The sequence below is a fragment of the Drosophila ananassae genome (assembly GCF_017639315.1).
Source record: "Drosophila ananassae strain 14024-0371.13 chromosome 4 unlocalized genomic scaffold, ASM1763931v2 tig00000061, whole genome shotgun sequence".
NCBI classification, from domain to species: domain Eukaryota; kingdom Metazoa; phylum Arthropoda; class Insecta; order Diptera; family Drosophilidae; genus Drosophila; species Drosophila ananassae.
This window is the reverse complement of record NW_025319038.1, coordinates 6,213,169-6,225,000: the sequence shown is the minus strand read 5'-3', so window position 1 is coordinate 6,225,000 and position 11,832 is coordinate 6,213,169. Positions and strand designations below refer to the sequence as shown.

The 11,832-nt window shown below is 41.5% G+C and overlaps 1 pseudogene; it reads left to right on the top strand.

The window, feature by feature from the left end:
* The window catches only part of LOC116655513, a 2,737-nt pseudogene extending 467 nt beyond the window's left edge, over positions 1-2,270 (top strand).
* The last annotated feature ends 9,562 nt before the right edge of the window (positions 2,271-11,832 follow it).

Below are 11,832 nucleotides of genomic sequence, written 5' to 3'. Positions count from 1 at the left end.
TTCATCATTAAAGTTATAATATTTAAACAATATTATACAAATAATGTGCATTTTTTCCATATAAGGACATTGTAATCTATTAACATATTAAATTTATCATAAAATATGGCTTATAGTTTATTCAAATTATTATGCTTGCATTTTAACATAGAATAAATGTCATTAATTTGATAAAGTGTTGATAGACTAATAAGAATACAGTGCGTTAATTTTTCGGAATTATATAATGGCATAATTATCATTGATTTTTGTGTTTATTATAAGCACTTGTATGATTAACAATGCGAAAGATTCAGGATACCTTCGGGACCCGTCTTGAAACACGGACCAAGGAGTCTAACATATGTGCAAGTTATTGGGATATAAACCTAATAGCGTAATTAACTTGACTAATAATGGGATTAGTTTTTTAACTATTTTATAGCTAATTAACACAATCCCGGGGCGTTCTATATAGTTATGTATAATAATATTTATATTATTTATGCCTCTAACTGGAACGTACCTTGAGCAGATATGCTGTGACCCGAAAGATGGTGAACTATACTTGATCAGGTTGAAGTCAGGGGAAACCCTGATGGAAGACCGAAACAGTTCTGACGTGCAAATCGATTGTCAGAATTGAGTATAGGGGCGAAAGACCAATCGAACCATCTAGTAGCTGGTTCCTTCCGAAGTTTCCCTCAGGATAGCTGGTGCATTTTAATGTTATATAAAATAATCTTATCTGGTAAAGCGAATGATTAGAGGCCTTAGGGTCGAAACGATCTTAACCTATTCTCAAACTTTAAATGGGTAAGAACCTTAACTTTCTTGATATGAAGTTTAAGGTTATGATATATTGTGCCCAGTGGGCCACTTTTGGTAAGCAGAACTGGCGCTGTGGGATGAACCAAACGTAATGTTACGGTGCCCAAATTAACAACTCATGCAGAAACCATGAAAGGCGTTGGTTGCTTAAAACAGCAGGACGGTGATCATGGAAGTCGAAATCCGCTAAGGAGTGTGTAACAACTCACCTGCCGAAGCAACTAGCCCTTAAAATGGATGGCGCTTAAGTTGTATACCTATACATTACCGCTAAAGTAGATGATTTATATTACTTGTAATATAAATTTTGAAACTTTAGTGAGTAGGAAGGTACAATGGTATGCGTAGAAGTGTTTGGCGTAAGCCTGCATGGAGCTGCTATTGGTACAGATCTTGGTGGTAGTAGCAAATAATCGAATGAGACCTTGGAGGACTGAAGTGGAGAAGGGTTTCGTGTGAACAGTGGTTGATCACGAGTTAGTCGGTCCTAAGTTCAAGGCGAAAGCCGAAAATTTTCAAGTAAAAATAAAATTTACTATATGTAAAAATTATATACTTGAATAATTTTGAACGAAAGGGAATACGGTTCCAATTCCGTAACCTGTTGAGTATCCGTTTGTTATTAAATATGGGCCTCGTGCTCATCCTGGCAACAGGAACGACCATAAAGAAGCCGTCGAGAGATATCGGAAGAGTTTTCTTTTCTGTTTTATAGTCGTACTACCATGGAAGTCTTTCGCAGAGAGATATGGTAGATGGGCTAGAAGAGCATGACATATACTGTTGTGTCGATATTTTCTCCTCGGACCTTGAAAATTTATGGTGGGGATACGCAAACTTCTCAACAGGCCGTACCAATATCCGCAGCTGGTCTCCAAGGTGAAGAGTCTCTAGTCGATAGAATAATGTAGGTAAGGGAAGTCGGCAAATTAGATCCGTAACTTCGGGATAAGGATTGGCTCTGAAGATTGAGATAGTCGGGCTTGATTGGGAAACAATAATATGGTTTATGTGCTCGTTCTGGGTAAATAGAGTTTCGATCATTTATGGTTGTAACTTGTTCCCCGGATAGTTAGTTACGTATCCAATTGTGGAACTTTCTTGCTAAAATTTTTAAGAATACTAGTTGGGTCAAACCAATTAGTTCTTATTAATTATAACGATTATCAATTAACAATCAATTCAGAACTGGCACGGACTTGGGGAATCCGACTGTCTAATTAAAACAAAGCATTGTGATGGCCCTAGCGGGTGTTGACACAATGTGATTTCTGCCCAGTGCTCTGAATGTCAAAGTGAAGAAATTCAAGTAAGCGCGGGTCAACGGCGGGAGTAACTATGACTCTCTTAAGGTAGCCAAATGCCTCGTCATCTAATTAGTGACGCGCATGAATGGATTAACGAGATTCCTACTGTCCCTATCTTCCGAAGAGAGCGGACGTGTTTTTCGGTCGCTCCGTTGAAAAAATTAATTTCAGCTGAAATACGCTGCCTTTTTGGACAAAAATAAGTGCGTTTTGTGTGCAAACGTTGCTGCTACAAAGTGCAAGTTGTGCGGTTAGTGTAGCTAACGTATTTTCGCGGAAAATCGTGTTTTTCCAAAGTGAAAATTCGCCACGTGGTTTGGAAGTAAACAATAAAGCTTTAAGCTTTGCGCTGCCATCCTCGTCAAAAACGTGAAAAAGCTCGAAAACAGCTGTGCGTCGGTGCTGCTAACACGTCGAAAACAGTGAAAAGAGCTTTTGTCAGCTGCTTTTTAGTGCTGCCGTATCGGCAGAAAACATTAAAACAGCTGAGTGTTGGAGTTGCCACATAGGCAAAAAGACATCGAACAGCTGAGTGCAGTGTGGTCATATTTTGCAAACTTTTTGGTGCTAAGTTTGGCAGACTTTGTGCGCGCGAAATTCAAATTCGAGTTTTGAATTTGGATTTTGAAAATGCCGCGCGGTCGTGGATGCCGCAGTCGCTCGGGCAGCCGCTCGAGTGTCGCGAGCGCTGTAAGCGTCGCTAGCGCTGCCAGCGTCGCAGTCGAGGCCCGCCAAGCAAGGAAGTCGAGGGAGCGCTCGATTTCTTTCGACATGGAGTCGGAAGTGGAGCCGAAGCGGATCGACCAGCGAAGCTCGCCGAAGAAGGCCGTCGTGGAGATGGCCGTCTCGTGCCCTGGAGGGCTGAATGGAGCTGGGCTGGAAGCCCATGGAGCCAACGCCGTCGCCCCCGCTGCCGCCACCATCGCTGCCATCATTGCCGAGCCCGTCGCCGTCGCCCCCGCTGCCGCATCGTTTGCTGTCCCTGCTGCTGCCCTGGAGAAGCTTGGAGCTCGTGCAGCAGTTGCTGCTGGACATGGAGCGGTGCTCACGGAGCTGTCTGCCACTCAGCGGGTCGTCCGAGATGCCCTGATGAGCGGCAATCTGCAGGCAGTGTCGGCCACGATGAGCCGATACGATGAGCTCGTGGTGGCCCTGATGCTCCGGGTTGCGGAGCTGGAGACCCGGATCGCCATGCCGCCGCCGATGACGCCGAGCCACAACGCCGTTGGACAAGCCGCCACCCCCGTAGCCCCAGTTCCGGTTCCCCGTACCAAGGTGCGGGAGACTTGGTCCTGCGTGGTGAAGGGAACGGACCCGGAGCTCTCCAGCAGCCAGATCGCCGAGAAGGTGAGGAAGGAGGTCGCGCCAGCCCTTGGAGTTCGAGTGCACGAGGTCCGGGAGCTTAAGCGTGGCGGAGCCATTATCCGCACGCCGTCAGCTTCGGAGGCCTCCAAAGTCGCAGCGTCCAGGAAGTTCGCCGAGGTGGGACTCAGCGTGGAGAGGAACCAGGCCGTCAAGCCCCGCCTGACGGTCTTCGACGTGGACACGGCGCTGTCACCGGACGTCTTCATGGAGGAGCTCTACGCCAACAACCTGAAGGATGAGATGACCGTGGCGGACTTCAAGATGTCGGTGCATTTCGCATCGAAGCCGTGGACCGCTGCTGATGGAGGCACGACGAACGTGACTCTGGAGGTCAGCGAGAAGGCTCTGGCCGCTTTAGACACGGGCCGTGTCTACATAAAGTGGTTCAGCTTCCGCTGCCGGTCCCAGGTCCGGACGTATGCCTGCCATCGCTGCGTAGGCTTCGACCACAAGGTCCAGGAGTGCCGGCTTAAGGTGAGTGTGTGCCGCCAGTGCGGACAAGGGGGCCATGTAGCGGCGAAGTGCACCAATCCGGTGGACTGCCGAAATTGTCGTTTTAAGGGGCTACCGTCGGGGCATAATATGCTCTCGGCGGCCTGCCCAGTGTATAGCGCAGTTTTGGCGAGAGTGAATGCAAGACACTAACATGTCTCGGCTCTTGCAAATTAATTGCCAGGGTTCGTACGCTGTTATGTGCGATGTGGGGCAGATGATGTGTGAAAGAGGCTGCGTCGTGGCGCTGTTGCAGGAGCCGTACAACCGCTACGGCGGTGTGCGCGGTTTGCCCGCAAATATGCGGGTATTTCCTGACAGCAGAGGCCGCGCCGCAGTCGTTGTGAATGACCCCGGCATAGAGTGCACTTTAGTGAACTCTACTGACTGGGGTGTATGTGTGGGTTTAGAGGGGATTTTTGGTAGGTTGTATGTTGTAAGTGTATATTGCAAGTTTTCCGAGCCATTAGATCCGTACCTTCAGTACATGAATGCGGTACTACTCCAGGTGAGTAGCAATCCTGTCATTCTTGGCCTTGATGCGAACGCGTCATCCCCCTTATGGTTCAGTAAGATGTCCAGGCTTGGCCCTGGCCATCGGAACTATGACCGGGGTGAGACGCTGGCCGAATGGGTGATCACCCAGGATGTACAGGTTGTTAACAAGCCTAGCGAGTGGTACACATTCAATAGTCCGAACGGAGCGAGTGACATTGATGTTACTCTCGCGAATGAGGCAGCGATGAGAGTGTGTGATTTTCAATGGAATGTGTTGGGGGGTCAAGGTGTGAGTGATCATAATCCGATTGAGATTGTGGTCACCCGCGCCGTGGCCCTGGAACCGAATGAGAGGCTTAATGGGTGGTGCTATCGTGGTGCGAATTGGGCCCTTCATGGGCATTATGTGAGAGAAGCGGCGACGCAAGTCCCGTTTAGCACCTTCTGTGCTATGAATGTGGATGAGCAGGTTGCATGTGTGACAGAGTGGGTTACGAGTGCGAATGATTCCATGTTTGCGAGGCACCATAAGGTGACTCGTAAACGTGTTAAGTGGTGGACGCGTGAACTGCAAGCCGAGAAGCGGTCTCTCCGGTCTCTGAGGAAGAGATTCCAAAGGGCCAGAAGGACTAATGCGGACGGCGTGGCCCAGCTTAGGGATCAGCTTAGTACTAGGGTTCATGAGTACAAGCATAGGGTTTTGCGTGTGAAAGATGATGAGTGGCGTTCTTTCGTAGATCGAAATAAACACGATCCCTGGGGTCGTGTTTACAAGATTCTGCGGGAGAATGGGAAGGAGGGGTCCAGGGATATTTGTGCCCTACGGGTTGAAGGTCGAGACCTTATAACCTGGAAGGATTGTGTGGAATGTCTTTTGTCCGAATTCTTTCCTAGGGAGGATCGGCAGCATTCAGTGCCTGATGCAGTGGGTGTTGCTGATCCCCTCCTGATGAGCGAGCTTCAGTGGGCTTTCACTAAGCTTCGCTCTGGGAAAGCGCCTGGTTTGGATGGGTTCACGGGGGAAATTTGTAAAAGTGTCTGGAAGTCCATTCCAGATCACTTATACGAATTATACTCCAAGTGTGTGAGTGAGGGGGCCTTTCCGAGTGCATGGAAGTGCACAAGGGTGAGTGTGCTCCTAAAGTCACTCGATAGGGACCGGAGCAATCCGCGTTCCTTTCGGGGCATCAGTCTCGTTCCAGTTCTTGCAAAAGTTCTGGAGAGAGTGCTGGTGGAACGGCTGCAGGAGTGTGTGGGGAGCCAGATGTCTGATAGGCAGTTTGGCTTCCGTGAAGGGAGGTGTGCGGAGGACGCTTGGAGGAGCGTTAAGGACTCTGTGAGATCCAGCAACTCCAAGTACGTTCTCGGTGTGTTTGTGGATTTTAAGGGGGCTTTTGATTACCTAAGTTGGGCTAGTGTGATTCAGAGGTTGAACGAGTGTGGGTGCCGGGACGTAGCTCTTTGGAAGAGTTATTTCTCGGGACGAAATGCGTGTGTGGTGGGAGTGAATGAGGTTGTTTGGAAGGATGTGGCTCGTGGTTGCCCACAGGGTTCCATCTGTGGTCCATTTATATGGAACCTCATGATGGATCCCCTGCTGTGGCAGCTCGAGCGAGCGTGGCAGTGTTGTGCGTATGCGGACGACTTGCTCATCTTGGTTGAGGGCCAGTCGCGTTCCATGATTGAGGCAAGCGCTTCAGAGTGCTTGCGCATTGTTGGCCAGTGGGGCGACAGTGTGGGTGTCAGCTTGGCTAGGGATAAGACTGTGACAATGCTGCTGAAAGGCAGCTTGTCCAGGCCTCCCGTGGTCAGGCTCGACGACTCCAGCATAAGGTATGCGAAACAGGTGAAGTACCTGGGCGTGACCGTTGGAGAACGGTTGCGCTTCGCTCCACACCTTGCCAATCTGAAGGACCGATTGGTCGGTACGGTTGGACGATTGCGCCGAGTTTTGAGAAGTGAATGGGGCCTCAGCAGAAAAGCTGCTCGCACCATATATGGTGGTCTGTTTGTTGCTTGTGCAGCAAGCGGATCACCTTCGTGGTACGATGCAGTCTTGGACGTTAGGGGTAGAATGAAAATTTTAAGTGTGCAAAGGTTGATTTTGTTGGGGTGTATGCCTGTGTGTCGCACTGTCTCTACGGAGGCATTGCAAGTTTTGTTTGGAGCAGTTCCCCTTGACTTGGAGATACGGCGTAGAGCCGTAAGCTACAAGCTCAAGAAGGGGCTGCCATTGCTGCAGGATGAATGGCTGTTCCGTGAAATGTCGGGAGGGAACGTGGAGAGTTATGGGCCAAGTGAATGGAAGTCTATGTTGCGTGAATGTGTCCTGTCGGACTGGCAAGCCCGATGGGATAATAGTGAGAATGGGCGGGCTACTTACGAGTTCATTCCAGATGTCTCGTTTGTTGTCGATCGACCGGACTTTGGTTTCAACCTTAGTGCCGGGTTCCTGTTGACTGGCCATGGGTCGCTGAATGCATTCTTGCATAGGCGGAACTTGGCGGGCAGTCCGGAATGCCGGTGTGGCTCTCGGCAGGAGACCTGGAAGCATGTTCTCTGTGAGTGTCCGTTGTATGATGATCTTCGTGATCTGGGCGGGTTGGGTGTGGTTCAGGCTGGGGGGGACTTTGACTTTAGTCAAGTGCTCTCCACGAGCGATAGGATTAGCAGGTTGAATGTGTTTGCGAGAGCCGTATTCAGTCGTCGACGAATGCGTTGATTTGTGGATGCCGAGATGTGTTAGGGGTGAATGGTGCGTGAATCAGGATCGAGTGAATAGGTGTATGTAAGGTTCGCCGGGTTTTCGCCCGCCGCCGGGGTTACCAGTCCCCGAGCTTCATGGTAGCCAAACTGGGAGTGCTTCGTTGAGTTGCACGAACCTGACCAGAGGATTTTTCTGGTACCACGGGTGATGAGGATTCACGGAGATGGTGCTCCAAATCCGCCTTGTCACAAGCCCTTAGGGGTTGTTGGGAACATAGCTGGCCGTCTTCGAGCGGCCTGGTCACTGACCAGCAGCGATTGCCGCGGTTTGCGGAAGAGGAAGGAATAGTCCTCGCCTCCGAACAGTGAGAAAGCCATGTCCATGAACATGGTGGATAAAACTGTACCACCTTATGATTTGGCTTCGGCCACCTCATAATCTATTCCCAGCAGCTATGTACTATCCAGGGCCACCGACCCGTGACTGTTCTGGAGTCAAAATCGGTAGTGTCCTTGTTGGCACGGCGCCTGACCGGAGGCTGTGATAATTTCTGGTACCACGGGTGCCAGGAGCCCACGGAACTTGTTCCGTCCTGGCTATGGTGAGGCCCCCTAGGGAGCTACGTGGTGGTTGTGGTTAACACCCGAATGCGGGTAGAGCCTCTGGCTCGACGTGGAGTTGCGTTATACAACCGGGTGCCGTGATCCCAAAGATCGGAAGAGGTTTAGGTAGGCCTCCATCCTTAACCGAGGATTAAGTCATGACCGAACAGATTGACTTACATTCGGTATCCGGCGGAACATGGTTCCAAAGGGGCGCTGATTGACGCATTGTTTCATATCCCACGCCCGAGGGGGCCGTGAGATTAAGCCAACATGGCAGGTGCTCACGTTAAACATATCAGACTTTCATGTCCCTATCTAAACTTTTTTAAAAATATTAAAAATTTTTCCAAGTACAAAAATTTATGAATGGATTTGAATATACAAAATGTTAACACGATAATAATAATGTCTCTGCTGTATTGATAATATTAATATAATATTAAATCAACATATATATAAAATGAAAAAAAAAATTTTTTTTCATCAAAGTATAAGTCCGTAATATACGGACGGCGGGAGTTGTAATAACTTTTGCCAGGTAGCCCTTTGACTCGTCATCATATTAGTGACGCGCATGATTCAATTCATGAGATTCCTACTGTCCCTATCTAAACTTTTTTAAAAATATTAAAAATTTTTCCAAGTACAAAAATTTATGAATGGATTTGAATATACAAAATGTTAACACGATAATAATAATGTCTCTGCTGTATTGATAATATTAATATAATATTAAATCAACATATATATAAAATGAAAAAAAAATTTTTTTTTCATCAAAGTATAAGTCCGTAATATACGGACGGCGGGAGTTGTAATAACTTTTGCCAGGTAGCCCTTTGACTCGTCATCATATTAGTGACGCGCATGATTCAATTCATGAGATTCCTAATGTCCCTATCTAAACTTTTTTAAAAATATTAAAAATTTTTCCAAGTACAAAAATTTATGAATGGATTTGAATATACAAAATGTTAACACGATAATATTAATGTCTCTGCTGTATTGATAATATTAATATAATATTAAATCATCATATATATAAAATGAAAAAAAAAAATTTTTTTCATCAAAGTATAAGTCCGTAATATACGGACGGCGGGAGTTGTAATAACTTTTGCCTGATAGCCCTTTGACTCGTCATCATATTAGTGACGCGCATGATTCAATTCATGAGATTCCTACTGTCCCTATTTAAACTTTTTTTAAAAATAAAAATCAAAATAAAACTTTTCCAAATAACGAATATTAAAATATTTTTATATGGATATGAAAATATTAAAATATTTTTATATGGATATGAAAATATTAAAATATTTTTATATGGATATGAAAATATTAAAATATTTTTATATGGATATGAAAATATTAAAATATTTTTATATGGATATGAAAATATTAAAATATTTTTATATGGATATGAAAATACGTAGTATAAAAAATACCACATTTTACGAAAGCGTAGTCAAAAAGGTATATATGGTAGGTGGTGTCAGCCTACCTATATAATATATGAAATATATTATATTAAATATATTAAACATTATTATATCGATATGAGCTAATATTGATATAAGTCCGCTATTTATATGAAAATAAAGAAATTATATGAATATAGAAATAATATTCATCAAATACTAAATATTAAAATATTTTTATATGGATATGAAAATATTAAAATATGGATATCTATCCGTAGTACAAAAAATACCACAATTTACGAAAGCGTAGTCAAAAAGGTATATATGGTAGGTGGTGTCAGCCTACCTATATAATATATGAAATATATTATATTAAATATATTAAACATTATTATATCGATATGAGCTAATATTGATATAAGTCCGCTATTTATATGAAAATAAAGAAATTATATGAATATAGAAATAATATTCATCAAATACTAAATATTAAAATATTTTTATATGGATATGAAAATATTAAAATATGGATATCTATCCGTAGTACAAAAAATACCACAATTTACGAAAGCGTAGTCAAAAAGGTATATATGGTAGGTGGTGTCAGCCTACCTATATAATATATGAAATATATTATATTAAATATATTAAACATTATTATATCGATATGAGCTAATATTGATATAAGTCCGCTATTTATATGAAAATAAAGAAATTATATGAATATAGAAATAATATTCATCAAATATTAAATATAAAAATATTTTTATATGGATATGAAAATATTCATATATATACGACATATATGAAAATATATGAAGTATATGAGAAATTTGACGGAGGGAGAAAATGTATAGATAAATGACCGGTTTTACGTAAGCTGTGTCAAAAAGGTATATATGGTAGGTGGTGTCGGCCTACCTATATAATATACAATTATATATTATATTTGTATAAATTATATTATTAAGATAATATAGTTGAAACGTAAGTGTTATATTAATATTTCATTAATATGACAAGTTTCCAAATATTATCGTTAAACTCTGGAGCTTTTAAGTAAGCTGTGTCAAAAAGGTATATATGGTAGGTGGTGTCGGCCTACCTATATAATATATTAAATATATTATATAAAATATTAAATTGAAAATATTAAAATATTTTCATATGGAAATGAATATATATTGAAATGAATGTTTTAGTATATATAAGTCATATAAATGATAAAAGTATTCTGATGAGTATTTTTAGGTGAGAGGGAGAAGATATATAAATACCACATTTTACGAAAGCGTAGTCAAAAAGGTATATATGGTAGGTGGTGTCGGCCTGCCTATATAATATTAATATTAAAATTTATATTATATGGATATATTTAAAATACCAAAATGAATGCTTTTAAGTGAGGGGGAGAAGATATATAAATACCACACTTTACGAAAGCGTAGTCAAAAAGATATATATGGTAGGTGGTGTCGGCCTGCCTATATAATATTAATATTAAAATTTATATTATATGGATATATTTAAAATACCAAAATGAATGCTTTTAAGTGAGGGGGAGAAGATATATAAATACCACACTTTACGAAAGCGTAGTCAAAAAGATATATATGGTAGGTGGTGTCGGCCTGCCTGTATAATATTAATATTAAAATTTATATTATATGGATATATTTAAAATACCAAAATGAATGCTTTCAAGTGAGGGGGAGAAGATATTTAAATACCACACTTTACGAAAGCGTAGTCAAAAAGGTATATATGGTAGGTGGTGTCAGCCTACCTATATAATATACAATTTTATATTATATTTATATAAATTATATTATTAAGATAATATAGTTGAAACGTAAGTGTTATATTAATATTTCATTAATTTGACAAGTTTCCGAATATTATCGTTAAACTCTGGAGCTAGGTTAGTAAAAAGTTACTTTTTCTTTCCTAGCGTCTATATGAAGTTATATTAAATTTTATTTAATTTAATTTTCATATGTGTATATGATGATGATATTATTATATATTATTATTATATGCATACATATTAAACAAAATATATATTAAAATATTAAAACTTTTGAATATGTAAGTGCTTAGTTTTATATCATATAAAACTAAACTAATTTACAAAGAAATTAAATTTTAAATTTATTATCAAATTACAATTGTTATAATATTATTATAATATTAAACAAATATATATATGTGAATATATACAAATTGTTGTATGTGAATATAAAAAGATATTTTAGAATTAAATATATGCATAATATGTAATATATTAAATAAAGGCTAAAAACAATAGAGTAGCAATTATACCATGTAAAAAGACCACACAATGTTTTTAATAAACAAAAGAAAAACCCGGTTACACGTCCCAGCCGGGTTTAAGAAAGCCAAAATTAAAATATATATAAATATTCTATATATATTTATTTTATAAAGAACGAATATTGAATGCCATTTAATAATTGGCCAAATTCGTTATTAATATAATATATACAAATATTTGCAATATTTATTTTCTAAATATCAAAATGAAAATAATATACTCACGGGAGTAACGGTAGGTCCCGGAGTCGTAGCCAAAACCGTAAATAGTCCTGACTAAATTTACCTGGATT